Consider the following 26,106-nt stretch of genomic DNA (forward strand, 5'->3'; position numbering starts at 1 on the left):
TTTTCTCACTGAATTACACGGAGGCAAGTTCAAAAGCATATTGAATATGCCGCCTCGTAGCCTCCTATTTTCCTTTACGGCGTCAGCTAGCTGGGCTCGTACATCTTTTAGATTTTCACCAAGTAGGGTGTTGGAATCATGTAGCTTGTTCTTATCATCCCTAACTCATGTCAGCACACGTTCGCCTGCAGCATGTCGCCTTTTGACCTCTTGTTTACCCGCCTACGCGACTTTAAGTTCCTCTTTCAGTTGATCCGCTGATCCTGTCATCGGAAGCGCAATAGTATTCACATTACTGGTACATGATTACACTTTTCTGGATGGAAGGGAACATTACCAGGCGGTGCCTCCTTGGACTTCTCCAGTTCGGTGGTAACAACAGCTAGCTGAGTCCGGCACTTTTCCAGCTCACGAGACAGCATGTTGTTCTTCTCTGTGAGTACCTGATTATACAATGATCCTTAAATCAGTTGTTTCAACTGTTTCAAGTCTCAGGGGCTACTGGTATATGATTACCAGATCTAAACAATGCGTACTTACCCGCATATCTTTCAAATGTTAGTCAGTGGCTCAGGCAAGCCCATCCCGAGCAGCTCGGATGTACGCATCAGCCGAGCTCAAGGCATTGAACGCCTCTTTAGTAAAATCAGGGTCGCGAAGAGCAGCCCTCCGGCGCCGATGATTCATGGCGCTCTCCACTTCAGAGTTCGTGATGGATACATTATCCGAATCCTCTGAAGGAGGACAATCTGGCATTGCTTCCGTGTCAGCCCCCGCCCTAGAGGAAGGGTCTGGAACTTGACTGGTGGAGGCGCGACCAGCAGGATCCCTGGACATAGTCCAGCGAACACTCTTCCTGATAAAACATAGCGGACAATGTCATGGTTTCATGTGACTGCCAGAGGGCATATTTAAAGCCATACCTCTTTGATGAAGGCTCGGCCGTGTTGTCATTTGACTTCCTCTTCGAAGACCCACCGGGTGTAGGAGCCGCTCTCCTATGAGACGCCTCTAGTGCGGCATGACGCGCCGAGCGCCTCCCCTTTGGAGCACAAGGCAGTGCGGTGGGTGAGGCATAACGAGGAAGCTCTTTCAGAGGAGGTGTCTCCTGATTACTTACATGTGAGGCAGGAAGGAGGCTAGGATAATCGACCATGATGGGCACTTCTGTGCCGTCATAGCTCACCTGGTAGAAGACTCCCTCTTTGAGTTCTACAAATATGTCTGGATCCTCTTCAAATCCGGGATCGAGGTCCCGGTTATGGTCCTCCGGCTGTGGAGCGGGACTATAAATCTCCACGATAGCCTTCCACCATTCCTATTAAGAATGGACGGGTAGATGTCAATTAAACATGACTCGGGGAAAGGATTGAGTAAGGAGGTGGGATTAAAACTCACCCAGCTAGGGGGATTGTACATAGAGAATCCCTCTCGGCGTTTGAGATGAGTAAACTCCTCTTTTTCCCCTTTATACAGATCACCCAATATTGTGGCCAGGGCGGTAGGGGCATCCGGACTCTTCCCTCCGCAGCGTGAGGCATCGTCTTCCCCATTATAGTGCCACATGGGGAGCCCTTTGAATTGGAGTGGCTGAACACCTCGCATTATGGAAATTGCCATTACCTCGATTATTGATAATCCGGACTGGGCAAGTGTCCTTATCCTGCCCATTAACATCTTGACCTTCGCACTATCTTCCTCCTCGAGGCTCCGAGGGCGCCAGCTGTGGTGCTTCTTCAGTGGAGCACTGGAAAACTCAGGAAGGCCTTGCCGGATTTGGTCCGAGAGAACGACATCTTCGATATAGAACAACTCCGAGGGTCACTCTTCAGATGCCTTCTTAGGCATGCCGGATAGGTATCCGGTTCCGGCTATGCGCCATATCTCGGCGCCGCCCACCTCAAATATAGATCCCTTTTGGGAGTGAGGGACGAGGCAAAACAGTTTGCTCCATAGCTCAAAATGAGCCTCGCAGCCCAGGAATAGCTCGCAAAGAGCAATGTAGCCCGCGATATGCAGAATGGAGCCCGGCGTGAGATTGTGCAGTTGGAGGCCATAATACTCGAGGAGACCTTGGAGGAAAGGATGGATTGGAAATCCAACACCTCGCAAGAGAAAGGAAATGAAGCACACTCGCTCCCCTTCTAAAGGATTCGGAAAATTTTCCGCCAGGGCTTCGCCCGTAAAAGAAGTTAATCCCGCTCGCACCGGGACTAGATCCGTGGGGGGAAGGAATCCCTGCATTTGAAGCTTACTCAGCTGGTCATGGGATACTGAACATTTCTCCCAATCGCCTTTTTCGGATCCATGGGGGCGGGAGGAAGAACTGGGAACACTAGCCATGTTGGAATGGTTTCTCCTAGCAAGCTCTAAGGATTTTCCGCCTGGTGTGAGATGGCATCTGAGATCCAGTCCACTTAAGTATACACCTTTCTTACATGGCTAGGGTGTTATGAGCAAAAATACACTGACCTTTCGTGTTCACTCGACACGTGGAAGCCGAAGCAATGGAGGCACAGAAGCCGATGGGTACGACATTAAATGGAAAGCTGAGTATAACTCTTCGGATCAGATGCTTTGAAGTATTCGGAGCAAGAACCCTCCTTGCAATGCCGAAGACTATCAGCACACCGTACACATCGTCATTGAAGTCTGGTTCTGGGGCTACTGAGGGAGTCCTGGACTAAGGGGTCCTCGGGCATTCGACCTATGGGACGTGGGCCAGACTGATGGGCCATGAAGATACAAGATGAAGACTTCCTCCCGTGTCCGGATGGGACTCTCCTCTACATGGAAGGCAAGCTTGGCATTCGGATATGAAGATTCCTTCCTCTATAAACCGCCTCTGTACAGCCCTAGGCCCCTCCAGTGTCTATATAAACCAGAGGGTTTAGTCCGTAGAGGCAATCAAAATCATACAGGCTAGACGTCTAGGGTTTAGCCATTACGATCTCATGGTAGATCAGCTCTTGTAATCCTCATATTCATCAAGATCAATCAAGCACGAAGTAGGGTATTACCTCCATCAAGAAGGCCCGAACCTGGGTAAACATCATGTCCCCTGTCTCCTGTTACCATCGACCCTAGATGCACAGTTTGGGACCCCCTACCCGAGATCCGCCGGTTTTGACACCGACACCCACCTCGGGTCCCCCCGGACCGCCTCTTTGCTCTATAAATACCCAAATATTCCCAAAACCCTAGGAGAGTCGACGAAATATTCATCCAACCACCGCAGAGTCCAGAAACACCAGACAATCTAGACACCATCATGGAGGGGTTCACCACTTCCATTGGTGCCTCTTCGATGATGCGTGAGTAGTTCTTTGTAGACCTTCGGGTGCAATGGTCTCTTGGAGATCCATATGATGTAACTCTTTTGCGGTGTGTTTGTTGGGATCGATGAACTTCGAGTTTATGATCAGATCTATGTTTTTATATCAATGAAAGTATTTGAGTTTCTTTGATCTCTTTTATGAGTGATCTCTTATAGCCTCGAATTTCTTCTCTGATATTTGGGTTTTGTCTGGCCAACTCGATCTATTTATCTTCCAATGGGAAGAGGTTCCCGATAGTGGGTTCGATCTTACGGTGCTTGATCCCAGTGATAGAAAGGGAACCGACACGTATGTATCATTGCTACTAAGTATAAAAAGACGAGATCTATATCTACCGCCATATAGATAAATGGATCTTGTCTACATCATGTCATCGTTCTTATTGCATTACTCTGTTTTTCCATGAACTTAATACACTAGATGCATGCTGGATAGCAGTTGATGTGTGGAGTAATAGTAGTAGATGCAGGCACGAGTCGGTCTACTAATATTGGACGTGATGCCTATGCAATGATCATTGCCTAGATATCGTCATAATTATTTGATGTTCTATCAATTGCACAACAGTAATTTGTTTACCCATTGTTTGCTATTTTTCTCGAGAGAAGCCACTAGTGAAACTTACGGCCCCTGGGTCTTATTTCTGATATATTTGCCTTTGCGATCTACCTTTTCCTTGCTTTTATTTTCAGATCTATTAAACCTAAAATCCAAAAATAATTTTCTACACTTTATTTTATTTGCGATCTATTTATCCAATATATTACAACCTTTCTCCCGTCAACTTGCCAATTTCTGGCACCATTACCCGAAAAGGATTGACAACCCCTTTAACACGTCAGGTTGTGAGGTGTTGTTATTTGTTTGCACGTGCTACTTACGTTGTGTTGCTTGGTTCTCCTACCGGTTCGATACCTTGGTTTCATAACTGAGGGAAATACTCTATGGTCGCTATGCTACATCATCCCTCCCTCTCCGAGGAAATACCGGGGAGAAAGAGAGAGAGGCGACTGAACTCACCCTAGCAGTTCATCGCACCAGCTCAAGAACACCTCTCGCGAGGCTGTTCTTCCCTTGTACTGTTCATCATCAGCCCCCTGAGGCAATCCACCACACCACACGCTGGAGTAGGGTATTACACCACAACGGTGGCCCGAACCAGTATAAACCTCGTGTCCCTTGTGTTGTTCGTTGTTTCCATCTTAGATCACGCGAGGAGATTGGACGTAGATCGGTAGGGGAGAGATCTCCGCGAGCACCCTAGTGTTCGAACCTCAAGGGTCTGCCTAAAGTTGAAATGTGACAAGGATCTTCTTGGGCAATAGTTGTTTGATCTTGCTGAAAAACAGAAAGTTTTTGCTCACGAAATTAATTTTCATTTTTTACTAGAGAGTGGTAAAATACTCATTCCTATTGCAGTAGATCAATACACAAATTTCTCAGGTCGTCCTAATTTTTCAGAGTTTTTGGAGTTACACAAGTATTCAAAATAGTCAGATTGCTACAGACTGTTCTATTTTGACAGATTCTGTTTTCTTTGTGTTGTGTGCTTACTTTGATAGCTCTATGGTTTTCTTTGATGATCTTTTGCCATAGAAAAGTTGGAATACAGTAGATACAATACAAAAACAAAATATGAATTGGTTTGATACATCACTTATAGTAGTGGTTTATTATTCTTATACTAATGGATCTCACGGAGGCTCTGTTGAGTTTTGTCTTTTGTGTGATTGAAGTTTTCAAGTTTTGGGTTATCTTAAGGTGGATGAAGGAAGGATGTAACAGCCTAAGCTTGGTGATGCCCCGACATCCCAAGCTATTATCCAAGAATGAGCAAGCAACTAAGCTTGGCGATGCTGTCGGCGTCCTGGGAACAGGGGTCCCCAGACTTGCCTGCCTGCGGCCCATAGCGTGGCTCCACCAGCGGCCCTGTATGGCCCATCTTCACCAATAAACACTCAAGACCCTCGCGAGGGGCCAAGCCTCGCGAGGCGGACGACACAAGACCTCCTCGGGGGCAACTTCACCAGGCAGGCTCGCGAGGGGGCGGAGAGATCAAGGCAAGGGACACCACATGAGGTTTCTATGACGCAAGCCGTAACGACTAGATCCAGGCGGGCGCCAGCGCGCAGTGTCCTCATTTCCTCTTTGGTGCTAAAGAGGCAAGCGCAGGCGCGGAGTCCCGAGGCATCAAGAAAAGGTTTCCACATCGGTGCAACAAGACCAAGACCAGCAGGACGGCAGGCAGAGGTCACCGTGGAGCCCAAGACGGCGTCACCACCAGAGCCTTTGGCAGGCGAAGACCACCTTTAGTCAGGATAACTTGTACTAGTTGTCTCCCTTCGAATTTGGTCGTTGTGGGATCCCTTCTCGCTCAATATTTGGGAAGAGGACCGAGGCCACTATAAATAGGACTAGCCACCATAGTAGGACGGACAGATCATTCAGGCCATCCTCAACCACACAAGTTCACCAAGCACAAGAAAACCTCTCCTCAGGAGGTTGTTCCTCCCTTGTAATTGTTCCTCCTCAGCCCAAGTGGCAATCCACCACACCACACTAGAGTAGGGTATTACAACACATCGGTGGCCCGAACCAGTATAAACTCTTGTGTCTCTTGTTCTTTGGGTTCGTCGAGCTAGGCCGTGAGATCATGATGTGTGTGCGCTAGAGAAGGGGGAGAGATCTTCGTGCGCACCCGAGTGTTCGAACCTCAAGGGTTTTGTAGGAACCCAAAATCCGACATTTGGCGCAATAGGTAGGGATGCGCCGAAGCTTTGCCCCCTGACAGCCTCGCCTCTCCGACCGGCTCTCATGGACGTCGCCACTTCTCCTACTGGATCGACGGGCGCCCTCCGCAGCGCCATGGGGCTCCGGGCCTTCACCCCCGCCTTGCGGCGCGTGCGGTGGCCGCACAAGTTCAAGCCGAGATGCCGCCCCGTTACGATGGTGCGGCGGATCCGGTGGCCTTCCTACTGGCATACGAGGAGGCTGTTCTAGAGGCCGAGGTGACGATAAGGTCATGGCCAACTGGCTCCCAATGGCCCTCGCTGGCGTGCCACGCACCTGGCTCCTCCATCTGCCGGCATCTTCTGTGGCCTCCAGGGGGGAGCTGCGCGACCTCTTCATCGCGCGCTTCGGGGGACCAGCACCCCCCATCGTCGCAGGTCTCCTCGGTGGCTCGCAGGCGCCGCCCTCGGACCATCACACCAAGTCGTTTTTTCGCCAGATCAACGCCGCCTCCACGTGGCAGGGGGCTCCCCCAGGTTGGGCGGCGCCCAAGGCTGACCTAACCTTCGACTCGGGGGATCACCCAGTCACCACCGTCGGTTCAGGCGTGCTCCCGATGCTTTGCACGCCCATCATCTGCAGTGTAGCTGTTACCAAGACCCTCATCGACGGCCGCGCCAGCCTCAACATGCTCTCCATGGAGGCTTTTAGCCTCCTTCACGTACCGCTTGAATGGCTCCGCCCCAGCAAGCCCTTCTCCGGAGTCGGCGGCGGCTCCTCCAACCCCCTAGGGCAGATCCGTCTCCCCGTGATCTTCGGCACACGCGACAACTTCCCCACTGAGCTAATCGACTTCGACATCACCCGCATTGACTTACCCTACAACGCCATCCTCGGGTACCGGCGCTGGCCCAATTCATGGCAGCTACTCATCCTGCCTACAACCTCATGAAGATGCCAGGGAGCAAGGGTGTCCTCACCATGTTCGGAGACACCAAGGAAGCCTTGGCAGCCCTCAAACTCGCCTTGAGGGCCACGGTGGCAGCTTGCCCGACCGACAAGGCCGTGCCCAGGACCAAGGGGGCTGCGCCGACCAAGAAGAAGCTGATGTTCACTCAAGGTCAAGCCGAGACAAAGCAGATACCAGTCGACGAGGACGGGGCCTCAGGCGCCACGTTTACTATAGGTGCCGACCTCGTCCCAGATCAAGAAAGGGAGTTGGTGGACTTCCTGCGGGCAAACAAGGAAGTGTTCGCCTGGGAGCCCAAGCAGCTAGTTGGGGTCCCGAGAGGAGTGATTGAGCATCATCTGAGGTTATGCCCCCAACATGCACCCTGTGAAGTAGAGGGCAAGGCGACAGTCCACGGAGAAGCAGTCTTTCATCATTCAGGAAACCCGCAAGCTGGAGGCAGCAGGTGTCATTCGCGTGGTCCGGTACCCAGAGTGGCTGGCGAACCCGGTCGCCGTGCCGAAGAAGGGAGGGAAGGAGCGCATGTGTGTCGACTTCACCAACCTCAACAAAGCTTGCCCTCAAGATCCATTCCCGCTGCCGCGCATTGACTAGATTGTCGACTCCACCGCCGAGTGTGATCTGTTATGTTTCCTGGATGCGTTCGCGGCCTACCACCAAATCAAGATGGTGGTGGAAGATGTGGAGAAAACGGCTTTCTTGACCCCATGCGGGGTATACTGCTACACTTGCATGCCATTCAGACTGCGCAACGTAGGAGCAACCTTCCAGCGGCTGATGCACATCGCCTTGGGGCGGCAGCTCGGGAGAAACGCTGAATCCTACGTCGACGACATTGTGGTGAAATCTCGGGAGGCGAGAACTCTGATTCAGGACCTGGAGGAGACCTTCGCGAGCCTGCGCTAGGTGGACTTGTGGCTCAACCCAGAGAAATGCGTGTTTGGTGTCCCTTCCGGCAAGCTACTGGGCTTCCTCGTGTCCCACAGGGGGGTCGAGGCCAACCCGGAGAAGGTCAAGGCAATTGAAGACATGAGCCCACCACAAACCCTCAAGGAGATGCAGAAGCTTGCAGGCTGCATGACTTCGCTGGGGCGCTTCATCTCCAAGTTGGGGGAGCGTGCCTTGCCGTTCTTCAAGCCTATGAAGAAGAATGGTTCGTTCGAGTGGACCCCCGAGGCCGACCTACCATTTCAAGACATCAAGAGATACTTGACCAGCCCGCTGGTGATGGTGGCGCCTCATCCTCTCGAGCCCTTGGTACTCTACCTATCTGCCACACCCCACTCCGCCAGCACGGCGCTGGTGGCCCTCAGAGAGGAGCGCCAGGTTGAGGGCCCGCCAAATGGAGCCGCCAAGCCGGATGAGGCAGCACAACACCAAGGCGATGCTCCTAAGACAGCGACTGCCATAGCTAGTCATCAAGCTGGGGATCCACAGGAAACACCTCAGCTCCCGGGAGCCAAAAACTCCTTCAGCTCTCCCACCCTCGTCGAGCACCTAGTGTACTTCGTTAGCACAGTGCTACGAGATGCGAGAGCACGATACCCCATGCCTCAGAAGCTCTTGCTCGCACTCCTGGTGGCCTCGCGTAAGCTACGCCACTACTTCTAGGGTCACCCCATCAAGGCCGCTCAGCTTACCCGTTGGAGAGAGTGCTCAGGAGCCCCAATGCTGCGGGAAGGGTCACCGAATGGAACATCGAGCTGCAAGCGTTTGACTTGGAGGTCAGCACAACCAGGGTCATCAAGGGGGCTACACTCGCTGACTTTGTGGCAGAATGGACCGACACCCCGGAGCTCGAAGTAGGCGAGAACCGATCCCTCTCGCCAGGGAGTGAAGCGCCAGATGGCTGGGTCATGTACTTCAATGGTGCGTTCGCATGCCAGGGCATGGGGGCTGGAGCCGTGCTCATCTCGCCCACTCAGGACAAACTTTACTACGCCGTGCAGCTCTGCTTCCAGCGGGGCGAGAAGGTCTCCAACAACATCGCAGAGTATGAGGGTCTCATCGCCAGCCTCAAGGCTGCGGTGGCCCTGGGGGTGAAACGCCTCACCATCAAGGGAGACTCGCAACTCCTCATCAACTTCTCCAACAAGGTGTACGAGCCAAAGGATGCACTACAAAAAAATACACTTTCGTGATGATACGTGTTTGTCACAGTAGGTCCTGTTTTCTGTCATGCATGTACATCCATGACAAATTTATGACAGAATCAAGATAGTCATACCTGTGCTGTCGTAGAAGTGTTCCATGACATTACCAAAATTATCCTCACGGAAGTGTCCACTTCCATGACGATAAATCGCGCGTCACAGAAGTGCTTTCGTCAAGGGTGACCAACACGTGGCATCCACCGTAACGGAACGCCGTTAAGCTATCGGGTCGGGTTTTGGATCCGATAACCCGTTAACAGCCCTGACCAATGGGGATTTTCCACATGTAAAATCATCATTGGCTGGAGGAAACACGTGTCGGCTCATCGCTGGGACAGATGTCATCCACTCATTGGACAGAAGGCGCCTATGATACGTCGACACATGGCACGGCCCAACAGAGGCCCATTCCTGTGAAAAGGCCGGCCCGTTTGACTTGGTCAAAAGGTGGCGGGCCGGCCCATGGAAAGCCTGTTAACGACATGTTCGCATATAGCCCATTTACAGCCTGCTAACCCAAGGCCCGTTACGCCCTATTCGAATGAGGCCCAGTAGCGTCATCTGGGGCATCCAATATGATTCCAGCCTGTTTTCACTTCTGGCCCATGTATGGCCCATGACGTCCTTCGGCCCAAATGAGGCCCTATGTAACTCTTGGCCTATTAATGGCCCATGGTGAAACTGGCTCGTAATGAACAGTGTATCACTTTACACCCATTAACGGCCCGTGGTGAAACTGGCCCATAAAGAACAGTGTATCACTTTATACCCATTAACGGCCCGTTATTCCGTTGGGCCGTTTCCAGCCCATGTTATCTTTCGGCCTTCTCAGAGCCCATTTATTCTTGGGCTATTTTCCAGCATTCTTTTACTTATGGCCCGTTACTGTCATTTTCTTCTTGTGGGCCAAATTCAGCCCGTGGTTACAGTTGGCCCGTTTGTGGTTCGTTAATACGTTGGGCCATTTTCATAGCATCATCAAATACAACCTATTAAGGATGGCCCGTTATGGTCGGCCCTTGAACGGACGATTCCAACTCTAGCCCGTTTACGCCCATAATGCAGTCTGTTTGGCCCATGTTTGGCCAATCGATCATACGGCTCGTATAAGGCCCATTGATGATACGGCCCGTAGAAGGCCCATTGTTTCTACGGCCCGTAGAAGGCCCATTGTTTCTACGGCCCATAGAAGGCCCACTATTTCTACGGCCCGTAGAAGGCCCATTGTTTATACAGCCCGTAGAAGGCCCACTGTTTCTACGGCCCGTAGGAGGCCAAGTGTCACTACAGCAAATATTAGCCCATGGTTATTGTGGCCTAGTTTTAAAAAATAGGTTATTGCAGCCACTGGCAAACCACAGAAAAAGAACTTCACTGACTACAAGCAAACAAATAAACAAGACAACAAGGAAATAAATAAGCAAGCAACTTACACTAGGCTATCACGGCTATTACACATATTACATGCACTGGGCATCAAAGTTCGCCACCAGTGCAAATATAGGGAACACATCAGCATATAAACGCCGCAGCAAAACAAGTCCAAAACTGAAACCACTTCAGAAGAGCTCAAGAAACAATATCATAGGTACCCATAATGCTGGGAAGATGTTTAGCAAGCTTATTAACTTTCGCTTGTTTGGCGCTTAAGTCCTCCAGCGCTTGCTGTTGCACCAGAAAGTATGCATCTGAATTCTGCAGGGACTTCCTCAGTCCTTCAGCTTCCTGTTGCATAACATGTGATCGATGTCTTTCAACTTGAAGTTGAGACTCAAGAAGCCTAACTGATTCAGGCAACGAGTTCAAAGAGCTGGTGCCAGCAGTGGTAGCCAGTAACTCGAACACTACATCAAGACAGGACTTTGGGGTTGTCTCAGTGTCTTCAGTATAGTTTTTATCAGCTTTCTTGGAGACCAACGGGGATGTCTCACTATCTTGAACCTTATTTGCATTACTTCCTTTACCATTGCATAATAGGGTACTCTTCTCCAATATTTTATCCGCATTCTAAAAGAGAAACAAACAAACACATCTCAGGTTTACAATGTAGTATATGAAAATCATTTTGGTAAACCAGTTCAGTAGTAAGGTGGACAGGATAACAGCATGAAACAAACATATATCTATGTAGTATGGTCACTGTATGGTCTATATCATTCTAGTTTATGTTGCCAAATCAAGATAGATACAGTTCGAATCATATCTATTTAAGACAAAGCAGCATAGACAGAATATAAGTGTGGGAAACTACATAGCAATAACAACACTTGTAATGTGCATGGCATGAGAACATAATTGTTTATTCAATTGAAACTGAAATCAACATAGAGCAAGTTACAACAGCAAACAGCCAAACACGTTGAAGAAACATGTTTAAAACATACCTGTTGCGCCATTGGAGTTTCAATTGCATCCTTCAAATTTGAAATTAGTTGGTATCAGGAAATACAGTGATGCAAGAGCAAAGTAGTATGAACCATAGCTACGGAACCTGACCTGAGAACAATTCTTCTTCTGATTTAAGCATTGACTTCGGGTTCGGAGTGGTGGTCCTCGTGATTTGGGCACTGCAGTTGCCTTACTAACTGCTCGTGTTTGGGTGCTCTGTGGTGGAGACGATGCTGTGTCAACGGGAACCGAGTGTCTATCTGCTGGGGTTGGGGTTAGAAGGGGTGTAGCTGGTTCTCTGTCCAACTGGGTAGGGGTACAATCTGCATGAGTGTGGGTTATGTGTGGTGGGGCTGGTTCTTGGGCAAGTACAACCGTGGTTCTATCTGCATCGGCAGGTAGCACGATCTTTTCTGAAGACCGTGTTTTTACTCCCACAGATACTGCCATCACTCCCTCCAATTGAAATGGCTGATAAACAAGAAAAGTATTTGAATGTACAGACATTGTAAGATAGACAGGTGCAATGGATAGTAGGGAAGAAAATAGGGCATGAAATAATTCACATTTATGTTGTCTAAGCAAACAGAATAGCAGGACATAATTTCACATATATGATGGCTAATTAAACAGGATAGCATGACACAATTTCACATGTATGATGGCTAACTAAACAGGATAGAATGACATACTTCAAAATATGATGACTATGTAAACAGGATGACATGATATAACTATACGATGTGTCTATTAAAGTGGTTGGCATGCCATAAATCACAAACATGCCTTCGATGGAAACATGATGGCATGATATAATTCACGGATATAATGACATAATTTAAAATATGATGACTATGTAAACAGGATGAGATGATATAACTATATTATGTCTTTAGAAAATGGGTTGGCATGCTATAATTCAGATACATGCTGTCTATGTAAGCATCATGGCATGACATAATTCAAATATATGATTTATCTACTAAGGAAGTGAGCAGAGGGCAATCTCATATATGATGTGTCAACTAAGGAGACAATATTATGTATATGATGTAAAAACTAAGCATTGCAATACAACATATGCATTATATGAGTAATATAACGCTGCCAAGTTTGAGCATACACCTCAGGGGGATAATAGGACTGGTCATCTGCCTCTGAATCGTCCTCTAGAGAGCTATCTGTAACCAGCAAGATATCTGCTTCAGTAGGTAGCATTGTCTACTCTGAAGACCTTGTTTTCACTCCAGATTTCTCCATCACCAATTCAAATGGCTGATGCACAGGAAGAGCAGTTGAATATACAAACATTGTCGACAAAAGCAATGAGAAATACAAAAAAAGGACGACATGATATAATTCACATATATGACGCTTGCCTAAACAGCATGGCATTGCATAATTCACATACATAGTGCCTTGCAACAAGATAACATTGCATACACATATATAATGTCTTGCTACAAGATGGCATTGCATAATTCACATATATGGTAATTAGACACTAAACAGGTGGCATTCACACAAAGCATGTCTAAACTAAGCAAATGACATAGCAATGCAAGATACCATACGCATGATATGAGAAACATAACCCTGCCAAGTTAGGGCATGCACCTCGGGGGGAAATATGACTGGTCATCTGTCTCTGAATCCTACTCTGAGGAGCTATTGGTAATCAGCAAGACATGCGCTTCGTTAGATAGCATTGTCTGCTCTGAAGACCTTGTTTCCACCCCAGATTTTTCCATGACCGTGCCGAATGGCTGATGCACAGGACGAGTAATTGAATGTACTAAAATTGTTGACAAATTTAACATGTAATAAAAAATAATGGCATGATATAATTCACATATAAGATGACTGGCTAACCAGGGTGGCATTGCAAAATTCACATATATGATGCCTGGCTAGACAAGATGGCATTGCATGATTCACATATACGATAAAGAAACTAAATAGATGGCATTGACACAAAGCATTTCTAAACTAAGCAGGTGACATCTTTAATGTATACAGTAAGTAATGCAAGGCACCATATGCATGATATTACCAACATCAGCATGCCAAGTTAGAGCGAAGACCTCATGGGGTAAATAGGAATGGTCTTCTCCTTCTGAATCCCCCTAGAATAGTTCTCTTCCTCTTGGTTACGATCCAAAATGGGTGGAGGGGGCTGCCTTTGCGCCCATCATGGAATGACATCTGCATGAAATTTTATTGCCACGCAAGGCTCGTCTCTTTTGCTCTACATGATCAGTTCCATTGTGTACAATAACTGGCATGCATAGGGATAAAACATAGTGAGATTATGTAAGGAGTGCATGCACAAATCCAGAGTGATGGTAGCAAACTGTGGATAGACCCAAAACCAATGATTGCAGGAAGATAAGAGCTTTAGTTAAAAAATATAGATAATGGCTCCTTTAATGTTTATTTGCACCCAACATGAAACTCATAGTAGACACCGGAGATTAACCAGATATAGACAAATAGTACTGATTGCTGCCCCAATATGTACCCCACAACCATTTAAAAACTCAAGTTTCAGCATTAGTTTGGACCTGACTCGGAGTATAATAGGTGAACACGACGATAATGTAGCATGTCATCATATTAAGCGACGCATAACGTAAGTAGACACGGAAGAGTGCGACCTCTCTTGCGGACCCGTGTAGTTCTCAAGGTCATCTGCTCAGTTGATGATGGTAATGCAGTTACCGTGGCTGCTGGCGGCGGGGAAGAAGATATAAGGCGGCGAAAGACAGTCTAGAGAGTAGATCCCTGCTGTGGTGAACCCTTCCATCATTGGAGCAGCTGAGTTGGGGTGGAACACAGCGCCGCAGGAGCAGGACAAACCACACAAGGTTTTCTTTGACACATATCTGTAACAGAAGTAATTGAGTAAGGGCTTGTTTGAATTTGAGGATTCTAACAATGCAGGGATAGGAAATAGACAGGAATAGGATAGGAATGCACGTGCAAAACAGAGAATTTAAAAACACAGGATTTCTGCCAATCTGAGTGTTCGATTCACAACAATTGGAAGATCACAGGATGCAAAAAAGCATGGTGAGATTAAGTCAAACCACAAGAAAATGTACGGTTATAATGCTATTATGCTACTATCTCTTAGTCTTGTGCTTGATGAATAGGAATATGAAAGGAGGAGAAGTGGAAATTAGAATTCCTACGGTTTTTCTTTCAAGGAGACACTAAAGGAACAAATCCTACAGTTTTCCTTTGCTCCATTCCTTTGCACCAAATTCATGAAAAGTAGTACCATAGGAAACTTTCCAATTCTGATGTTTTTCATTCACTTTTCCTTTTAAGCACTGGCGAGTCTAGTATGCAGGCTTGAGCAAGGAAAATCCTACACTAAAAAATGTTTTTGTGCTACTTCTATTACTTTGGACCCAGGCCACTGCCATACTAGCTCTACTCCAAGGCCCATCGACAAATGCACAGCTCAAACGCACAGAGATAAATAATGATGGCGTTCTAGAGAGTCCATCACGGATAGCTAAGTTGCCTGGTTCCTCACTGCTTGTCATATAGTAGGATAAAATAATCGTATTTCCCGTTACTACGAGTGCTCAGTGGACAATATATGTAACATGTAGAGTAAAAAAGAGATGCAACAAGTGTACAACCTCTTTGGCGAAGCCATGTCGATCTCAGTGTGATTGGGTTGGCCAGTGAGGATGCTCCGGCTGACTTGGCTGTCGGAGGAGGGGAAGAAGATCTTAGGCGTCTGGAGATGGAGCCCGAGATACTGCTCCAGTGTGATGGAGGGTTTTGTCGTTGGAGCAGCTCCGGTGAGTTGTACGATGCCGAGGCTGAAGCAGAACAAGAGAGACAACGAACAATGTTAACCTGAGTGTAATTCTAATAGCATCTCCTCCAATACATGACGTAAAATACATAACCACAAAGTGCTAGATGTAAAATACATCAGCCGCTCATCTCTGAACTTAACTGTCAAAACTGAATTTAACTGTCGAAACTGAACTTAACTGTCGAAACTGAACTTAACTGTCGAAATTGAATTTTGCTGTCGAAACTGAAGGCACTAGCAAAGTGAGGCCACACGTCGGTCGACTGACTTTTTCATCTCTGGTCAGTCGATTTTGCAGTCGTTGGATACGAAATCAAGGGCCTATGGTTCATCTTCAACCTCCACCCCCCTAAGCCGCCAGCCACCACCGGCTAAACAGTAGCCCCCCGCCGCACGCGGCCAGCGGTGCGCTGCTGTGCCCGCCCCGAAAACACTCCCCACCACCGGTCCGCCGCCGCCCCGGCCATCCCTCTAGGCCCCCCGAGCCGAGCGTTTTCTCCGGTGATCCCCACGCCACCGCCACGCCAACGCCCCGCCACCGCCAGCCACCACCGCCCACATCCTGAACCCTAAGATAGATAGTGGGGTACCTCTCCGGCGAGCCCCCCTCCCCGCTGCGGCTGGTTCTTCCTTCACCCTGACAAGCCCCCCCACCCCCTGAAAATCGACTGACCCAAAAGTCGATTCAGTCGACTAAAGTGTAGCTAAACCGGAGCAGCATCACAAGCAAGAGCAAGAGCGAGAGCAGCAGCGCGAGCAAGAGCAATAGAAAGAGAGACCAGGTAGGGGACCGAGAGCAAGAGCAGAGCAGCAGCGTGAGCGAGAGCTAAAGCAGCAGTAGCTCCTACGGATGTGGACGTCGCCGCCGAGGGAGCGACGCCGTGGAGGAAGTGGTCGGCGACACCGCCGTGGATGGAGCCGCGCCGTGTCGGCTTGGGACCGAGCGCCGGCAGCACCGTGAGATCGAATCAAGAAGAAAATGTGGCGATTAGTGTACAACCTCTTTGGTGGCACCGATTAGGCCGCAGCTTCATCCGAGGAAACGGTGATGATGATGCTCTTCCGATGGTGCAGGTGAAGACGGCGGTGTGGGAATGGAGGTGGCGCGAAAGACGAGGGGAACGTCGGGGCAGCTCCTTGGAGGTGAAGGATGGGGTGACTGAACCGGCGGGACGATGAGATCGACGACGGATCCTCATCCGGTACGGTGGATGATGGACGTCGAGGTGTTGCTCTGGACGACTTTGTCGGGGAAGAGGCTCCGGCTGGGTGGCGGACAGAGTAGGGTGTGGGGGTTTTGTCGCGGGTTTTCGCGGCCTCGGTGTATGAATGGGTGGGCGGATGGGATGGCAGTGGGGAACCATGGCTTAGAGACGCGCTTGTCCGAAATGTGGGGTAAGTTATGAAAGTACCCCCACTGATTTGAGGCGGTTCTTTCGGTTTAGGGGTACCACGGGCATTTCGCGTGTCGGGATTTCACAGGAGGTGGGAGTTTTCGCGCGCGTTGTAATTTCGGAATAGCAAGGTGCGGGTTGAGATAGAGGGAGTTGTCGAAGCACAACGAGACAAAGATATATCTTAAATATTTCGGGCTAACAAGGCGCGGGTTGAAGAGGCGGGAGTTTCGCAGCATGATAGACAGAGACGCTAGCTTGAATTTTCGGCATAACAAGGCGTGGCTTGAAATTTTGGAAGAACAAGCTTAACGTGTACCAAAAAAAAGAAAATTTGCACCTCAACATGCACAACACACACAAACACCATTTAGACTAGAGTAAGGTACACGTGCATTGCACGCATGAGATTTGGCAACCAAATTATGAATAAATACCACATTATAGCATGCAAGCTTTGAGTCATATATGCATGATGTAGATGTCTGTTTAATTCTTATAGTTCATTTCATTCAAAATCATCTAGTTTTTATAAGAAAGCTAATCTATTTTAAGATTCATGGAATTGTGCATCGTAAGACATAAAGTAAAAACAAATGATGGCAAATCATGTAGAAAAATATTTGGGCAATTATGATACGGAAGATTCTAGAACAAATAAGAAGTGCTTTTGTTTTGATGTTTGTGCATTATGCTTAAGTTCAACCATGGAGTCTTCTAGATTATCCTTGTGGCGAAATCTGGTGGAATCTAGATGATATCCAACGGCCGGTAGTGCTCAAATTTGCCATCTTTGGATCATCGGATTCGCCTCATCCAACGACCATTTTTAAAAGTTAAAGTTACTCGCACACAATATAAAAAATATAAATAATATATATAGGGGTATAGATATAGATATGTGATGCGAAAGCCGCCCATCATCTCCAATTAGAATAGTGTGTCCATGCACGGATGCGACGTGGCCAAATGATGTCTGCCATCGGTATCTCAAATTCAAATCAGTCTGACCTTGTTCAATGTGTATACATTACAACATGCTTGTTTCCAAACCACACCGTGCAGATCTCCGTCATATTCATGCATGCATGGGTTTCAAACATTACGATCTCTTATTCAAATATTTGAATTCAACTTTGCATTGATTATGACCTCACCTATTCTTTTACACCCACACAGTAGTCTTCTCTTTATAATTGTACCACTAACTTTCTCTCGTGCATGCATGCACACACACTACCAGTCGGCATTATCCATCGCACGCATGCAATCTTTTTCTTCAGGTCGGTCTCCCATGAAGGCACACACCCACACACATCCCCCTCTCTATCATATCGGGCATTCTTTATCTCTCACGCGTGCATGCGCAACGATCGATGTTCCTCTATGTATGTGTGTATATAGCTAGGTCTTTCATAGTTTTCCACACAAACCAATCAATCGATATATCCAGTGAGGTATCACCCTCTTTCCCACGTCCACATCGATCAATCTATACCTCTCTATATAGGATTAACATATATAGCTAATACACCCACATTAATTATATATCTAACATCCCCCTCTCATCATCCATGCCTTCCGCTTCATCTCTCAGACGCGTGCACAATGGTGAAGACAGGGGGCAGTAAGGGCCCTGCCCCCTCCCCCTAACATCACTATATATCGAGGCTAATAAGAATGTGATCATTAGACAATTGCTGCTAAAAATGGTTTAAGTTCATGAATTGACCCTCCTCGTAAAGGATTAGCAATGCTTGGCCCCCTAGCTCATTTATTTTTCATGGCTCCGCCACTGCGTGCAACGGCGCACGTGTTCGCCTCCTCTCTCTAAATATCGATCTCGCACTTGTGCATTCCTTCATAGTCTCCCTCCACTCAGCCCCTCGCACCATCTTCTAGCCCCCATCAGATTTTGCCACATGTATAATCTAGCAGACTCCATGGTTGAACTTAAGCATAATGCACAAACCTCAAAACAACAGTGGTTCTATTTTGTTCTAGAATCTTCTATATCATAACTGCCCAAACTTTTTTTCTAGTTGAATTGCCATTATTTGTTTTTACTTTATGCTTTACAACGCACAATTCCATGAATCATAAAATAGATTAAGGGCTTCTTTGATTCAAAGGATTCTCAAAGGAATTTTGGAGGATTCTAATCATTAGGATTTTTTCCTATCTTGGTTGTTTGATTCGTAGGATTGTAAACCATAGGAATTTTTCCATATGATTCATTTGCACTAGATTTCATAGGAAACATCCCATCCACTCAAACCTCTTTGAAAGAATTCTGCGTTTTTTCTATGCACAATCAAACACTCGTACAATCCTATAGGATTCAAGACGACATTCCACTATAATCCCATGTTTTTCCTATTCCCGCGTTCTTAGCTTTTTTATAAAAACTAATTGATTTTAAATGAGATGAACTATAAGAATTAAAAGAAGGGCTACATCAGGCATATATGACTCAGAGCTTACATGCTATAGTGTGGTATTTATTCATAATTTGGTTGCAAAATTGTACCTTACTAGTACTTCGAGTATGTGCAAAACACGTAAATTAGAATACCAATGGCACACTACACAGTGTCTCTCTTACAGTTCATGAAGCCATGTGGCACATGTGGAGGCGTTGTCACGACCTCCTTGCGTGGATTGATCACAGTGACGTGCTGCTGGTTCCAGAAGAATGTACTCGTCCTCCCTGAGCCATACTGGCGGTACATGCATGAAGCGAAGATGTGCACGCATGCCACGCATGCACTCATTCCCTCGCACGCACACGCGGGTACATGGGCGGACGCAATTTTGTGCCAAGATCCACCCCATGTGATAATTTGATGTGTGTAAAGTCGTTCACTTCATTGATGGTCAATTAATACAGCGCATGCAAATTGAGTGGACGTGAGGGCGGAAGAAATACATTATTACTCCATTGCACGCATGCGAGTAGTTAAATCGTGGGTTGCTAGTAGTACTTCCATTGGTCTCCTTCGTATTTTGTGCTAATTTTTGACAGTAACATAATATTTACGCATTTGAGCAGTGTAGTACTTGAAATTTATGTTCCGCTAAACTCATCGGGAGCCGTTTCGGGCCTCGAAATCAAAACCATCAATTAATCTTTACCTTGTTCCCATCACATTCGAAAGCCTTCTTACACCTACTAGTACGTACCAAACCTGAACGTGTTCCCACTATGTAGGTATTAGTACTAGTGCTAGTACTTAGGTTATAAAAAGGGGAACTACCTAACCGAAAATTACTCTACCTTTCCTCCTCATAAGTGCTTCTTCTTCGTCCGTCGTTGCCATGGCCAGTGAGCAGAGCTCTAGGTCGAGAACTACTCGTAACAAGGGAGCGGCAACCAAGGCTGCGGAAAAAAAGAGAGGGCTCGCCGCCACGTAGAGACCTCGAAAGATCTCTCACGGGCAGGCGATGGCTCCCAGGAGCGCCCTAGCCACGGAGGCGAACATGCCGAGCCGGCGGAGCTGGAGTCCTTATCCCTCGACGGCATGCCCGATCAACTTAATAAGCACCTCAATAAGAAGAAGGAGTTCATCCAAGGCTTGATGGACTTGCTGAAGGAGAGCCTCGACGACATGCCTGCTGAGCTCAATCAGCAAGGGGAGTTGACCGCCGGCTTGGTGATGCTGCTGAAGAAGAGCATTGCCTCGGAGAAGAAGGCGACCAGCGAAATCCTGCGACTTCAGGAGGACAAGGCGAAGCTCTACCACGAGATCGACCTGTTGAACGAGAAGAACGCCGGCTAGAAGAAGCTGCATGAGAATAGTAGTTCCTCGATGAAGATGCTGCAGGCCCTCGTCATGGAATAGAAGGAGGAGTTGGCGAAGCTCCGCATCGAGCACCCGGCTGCTATCAAGGTACGTAATGCGGCCGTGGAACAGATGATGAAGGCTTGCGTCGAGAAATCCCGCGTCATGGACAGAATGAAGAAGATGGCGGAGGAGACGCGCAAGGAGATAGAGGTCGTGGAGGAGATGAAGAAGCAGTTACGACTCTGCGGCGAATTAGATCATTTGGGGTGATAATCTTCCTTCTTCTTTTTCTCCTGTGTTTCATCTTTTTCTTCGGGTGTTTCGCCGCACGTGTCACGTTCTCTGCGAGGCATGAATAGAATAATGGTCTTTTTTGAGGGAATGAATAGAACAATGCTAACAATGAGATGACTAGCAAATTAGATCATTTTTTATCGCCATATGGCACTGGGCTGCCGTGTTTCGTGCTCCTCCGTCGCAGTACTACTCTAGTGGAAAACTTGAGTGTACCGCACGGTTCTTTGCTCCTCCTCGATCAGGTCGTCGGCGCATTTATATGAGCAGTCAAATCACAAGGCCCCGCCTTCCAGCAGTAATGAGCCATCAAATCACAAAGGCCCTCGCCTCTCATGAAACCAACCAAGATAGACTGCCCCGCCCTCTAGCCTTTTAAAAAATGTATACTTTTGTACAGCAGTAGTATCGATTGATTGCGCCATGGAGCAAAACATGAAATTAAAAAAAGGTGGTACATATAGAGAGCGCTTGTCGCCAAATTATGCATATAGTACTATTAAAAAGGCTAGTCACAATAATGGTGTCCAGCACAACCCACCCCTCAAATAAAACTAAGAGGGTGCTTGGATACGTTTTAGTCCCATGACTAAAAGTAGTGGGACTAAAACATGCTAGACTCACCCATGCTTGGATCCAAATACTAAAAAGGCTAAAATCAAGTTAATGAGCATTTATTATCCTCCAAACCCTTCAATCCAGAACTCGCCTGTGTTAAAGGAGAGGAGTTAAATGAGTAGAGAGAGGTCTAATCCACATTTTAGTAGGGGTAACCCTGACTAAAAAAATTAGTCTCAAGACTAGTTTTAGCCCCTCTTTAGTCAGGGGTGCTTGGAAGTTTAGCCTCTTAAAGAGACTATTTTTAGTCAGACTAAAATAAGTCCCTTGGATCCAAGCACCCTCTAAGCATCCTGGAATTCTTTGACAAAACTAAGCACCCTAAAATTCTTTGACAGCTAAACTGCTGGCTATATGATGTTGGCCATATATATTGTACGTATATAATGTGAAGAAACGAGTGGTAGTACTATACCAACTAAAAGATGAAATGTAAGAAATACTAGTATGTACGTACTGAAGAGTTAAAGTAACGAGAAGAAACATAACATAGTTCTGCTGGGGGCTCAGCACAACACACCCCTCAAATTAAATTAAGCACACCTGAAATTAAACTTTGCAACTATTCCGGTAGACACTGCATTAGAACCACCATGAGCAACGACACTGCCACCTTACTCGGAGTCCTCGTCCACGTCCTCGACTTCGTCCTTGTCCCTCTTCCTCTTGGTCGATACTTCTTTGCTTGAACCACACACTTGGCTGTTGCTCTTCATCCAACCCTTGTAGATATTGAAGCAAAGGTAGCCATCCATTGCAGCGTAGTGGATGTGGTCTATATCTAGTACATTCTGCTGCCATGCATGACGATGAAACATGTATGGGGGTTTCTCCAGTTTACCGTACGAAGGATGAACCATGGCTCCTGCCAGGGTCAGCATTGAAGGCTGACGAGAGGACACCAGCCGATTCTTCTGGAAGTCGAAGGGGTTGCCTACAATGAGACCTATGTGACGCAGGACATCCCTGTTGTTCTTAAAGTCTACAGTAACGAATTTCACTGTTTTGTCCTTGAGGAAGTTCTTAAAATCCTGGCACTCAATGTCGGCATGGCATATGTGGTAGACCAAGCAAACGTTATGTACGCAAACCTGGATCACAGCGGGCTTCTTCCTCTCTTCGTCCTTTAGATCCTTCTCTAGTCCCAGGACTGTGGTGTACTCAACATCTAGCCCAGCGACCCACTCATCATCTGAGTTTTCGAACATGTGTATGAAGCGAGAAAGGCATCCTTTCACCGTCGCGGAAGAACGGGTGTAGATGATGTCGAACTCATCGCCGGTGATGGTTCTAACCTTGTACTCACCGCCGACCGTGGAGATTTGGGACGCCATGGATTTGGGAGGAGGGTTAGGATTAGTGGAACTGCCGTAATGTGAATGGACGGGACGACTAGGAGCGAACCGCCGTAGTATTGAACGATGTGCGGGGACGAGTAGGAGCGAACTGCCAGCATGCGAACGACAGGGTAGTGGCTTTCCATTCTCCCATGACACGGGCTTCCGAGAGCCCTTGGATCTGAGATCGAACGGTTGCATGGTGTGATTCTAGACCTATGGGTGAATATCCTATCCTGGAGGGTTATTCTGCAAATTTTCAGCAACTTAGCATGCGACCGTTTGATCTCAGATCCAAGGGCTGCCAGCAGCCCGTATCATGGTCGCGCCTACCACGACCGTCGTGTCGCTCGTGCGGTCGCTCCCTTGGAGATTTAACACGGTGCATTAGGCTATCTGATGTTGGCATGTCATACATAGTCATCACTTAGTCACTCATACTACAACAAGGTTGGCTATAAGGTTGGCTATAAGTGTATTTTTTTACTCCTCTCTATCTCTTTCGTCGTACTCCCTCCGTCCCATAATATAAGAATGTTGTTGACACTAGTGTAGTGCCAAAAACGTTCTTATATTATGGGACACAGGGAGTACTGGTATTTATTTCATTTGCCAAGGAGTGACCTCTTCCAATGAAATGGTGTTGCTAAGTTTGCTTCATTTAATTAGCTACAGACTCAAAATTGTCTTTTCACCTAGGTACACGTGCTTAGCACCGTTTGTTCCTTGGATCACCAAACTAGTCTCTCTCTTCTTGATTAACTTGCCACATCAGACTTTATGCCTATGTGGCAAGCTTAAGCACCTGTAGGAGCAAGTAAAAGTAAGTACAATAGTGCGCTTTACATGGAATTTTTGCATATGTGGAGGAAAGAGAGGCAAGGAAAAAGTGGAGAAGTGGGCTCTCATGCAAGAGCCAACCTCTACTACATGGTGGAGCATTGGGAGAGGCACCTGTATGGAGGTGGTCAGGTATTGGGAGACTCACGCCGGTCGTAGCGCTGCAGTTAAAATGATAATGGCAAGTCAAATCACAGGCCCCACCTGTCCAGCGGTAACTCACTGTCAAATCACACAGCCCTACATTTGCAGCAGCCTACTCCCTCGTCTTCTCACGTCTCTGTCAAACCGACTAGGTAGAACTGCCCCACCGCCTACCACGCAGGAAAAGCCCCGCCCTCGACTTTTAAATAGTATACAGTATACTGATTTTTTATCCATGGATTGCGCCCGCGCCATGGAGCAAAGCGTCTATAAAACGGGGGAGAGACAGTGGTCTTGCAATAGAGAAGAGGGAGAGGCGAGACGGTGGTTTTGGAATGGAGATGGTGGAGAGGAGAGGAGGTGGTTTTGCAATGGAGAATATCAGAAGAGGGAGAGGCGAGACGGTGGTTTTGGAATGGAGATGATGGAGAGGAGAGGAGGTGGTTTTGCAATGGAGAAGAGGGACAGGAGTGTGCGACAGCGATTTAGGATTGGACGAGAGGGCCGGCGCGCTGTGACCGGATCAAAATCAAAATCAATTTACCCTTCAATTAAGAAAGTGACCCCACATTAACTAGTCTCCCTTTTATTCTGGGTCATAATTGACCATGATTTTTGCACATAAAATATATGTTATACGTTGCGAAAATAATATAATTTGAAAGTACATTTAGATATGAACCAAACGATACAATTTTTGGTGACATGCATTCACATTTTTCTTTTCAAATACAGTACGTGGTCACACTTTGACCCAAAATACGCAAAACAACAAAAAAATACTTCCAAGACCAGCGCCGCTCTTCTCCTCTTAAACCACCGCCGCTCCTCTCCTATTCCAATCTAAATGCAGCGCCGCTCCTCTCCTCTTCCATTTCAAAACCACCGCCCTCCTCTCCTGTTCCAGTCCAAAACCAGCGTCACTCCTCTCCCGTTCTAATCCGAAACCAGCGCTGCTCCTCTCCTCTTCCATTCAAAAACCACCGCCGGCGAGTGAAGGTGCTGTGGAGAAGTAGATCGATGGAGGATTACAACCGATACGTGAGGATCTCAAACGGCGACCCTGTGAAGCTAGCTAGGATATTGGAGATACAGTCTTGGTTTGACAACAAGGACCAACTAGCGGCGACGGCGACATCCATGGCCAAATATCTACAACAGAGCGAAAAGGCGGCGATACTCCCGGAGGGAGTCGCGTCGGAGTACATAGAGCTGCTCCTCTGGGCCATGGAGCAAACAGATTCACCGAATCCGATCGTGAGGGAGCGGTGGTGGGAGTATCGATCCCAGATGGAGCATCCACCAAAGATTGAAGGATCGAGCATCTACAGGGTGCCGTTTGTGAGGGTGTCCTGCCAGAGCGAGACGGTGGAGTCTTCGTCGACCGAACCCAACTGCAAGAGGAGAAAAGCAGTTGGCCCGATGACGCTTCTCCGCCATCGTCTCCCTCGCCGTTCACGTCGTCTCACGGGGCGGCTGTCTGCCGCCAAGGAATAGGAGGGGGCTGCCCCCCCCCCCAGCCCAATAGTCGGGCAGGTTGTGAATTGATAGGAGGAGATTAGGGTTTTTAGTATTTACAGGTTGTGAATTGTGTTTTGTGTTGTGTATTTTGAGAGTACTTTCAGATATGAATGTCTTTTGAATTTCAGATTTGCAGTATTGAGCATAGTATTTTATGAATTCTAGATATCTATTTTTAGCACTTAAAAAATGTAGTTTCATAGGAGTATAAAAGTGCAGACAATGTGATTCTCAGAGAAGAAACTGCAAGTTTCAATTTCAGATAAGAAACCGCAAGTTCAGTTTCAGATAAGAAACTGCAACTTTCAGAGGCAGAGCATTTATATTAACACGACCTTTTCAAACAGGGTTAACATCATGTTGGAAGTTTTATTCATGGTCGAAAATGGAACTACCAGCCAGTTAACATCATGCTGATCAACATTCATGCATAGCACATCTTCATATGATGCACAGTCAAAATGCCCACACAATATCGAGTGTGCGAAACATAGAGAAAATGAGGGACGAAGTTTTGGCAAGTGTTGGACGTGGTTTTGGGCTGCCCCGTCTAGGCTTTCATTTTTAACATGCGCAGCCCACGACCTCGGATGGGAGGTCCATAGGACTGTTTGTATTTTCTTAGGGCCGTCATGTATCGACTGGCCTATGGACCTCCCATCCGAGGTTTTATTTTTGGCAGCCCAATTTATGTATTTTTTTGAAGAAAACGCAGAGGTCTGTTCTATTTTTCTATATAAGAATAGGAACGCCAGG

The sequence above is a fragment of the Triticum dicoccoides genome, chromosome 4A (genome assembly GCF_002162155.2).
Source record: "Triticum dicoccoides isolate Atlit2015 ecotype Zavitan chromosome 4A, WEW_v2.0, whole genome shotgun sequence".
Taxonomy (NCBI): Eukaryota; Viridiplantae; Streptophyta; class Magnoliopsida; order Poales; family Poaceae; genus Triticum; species Triticum dicoccoides.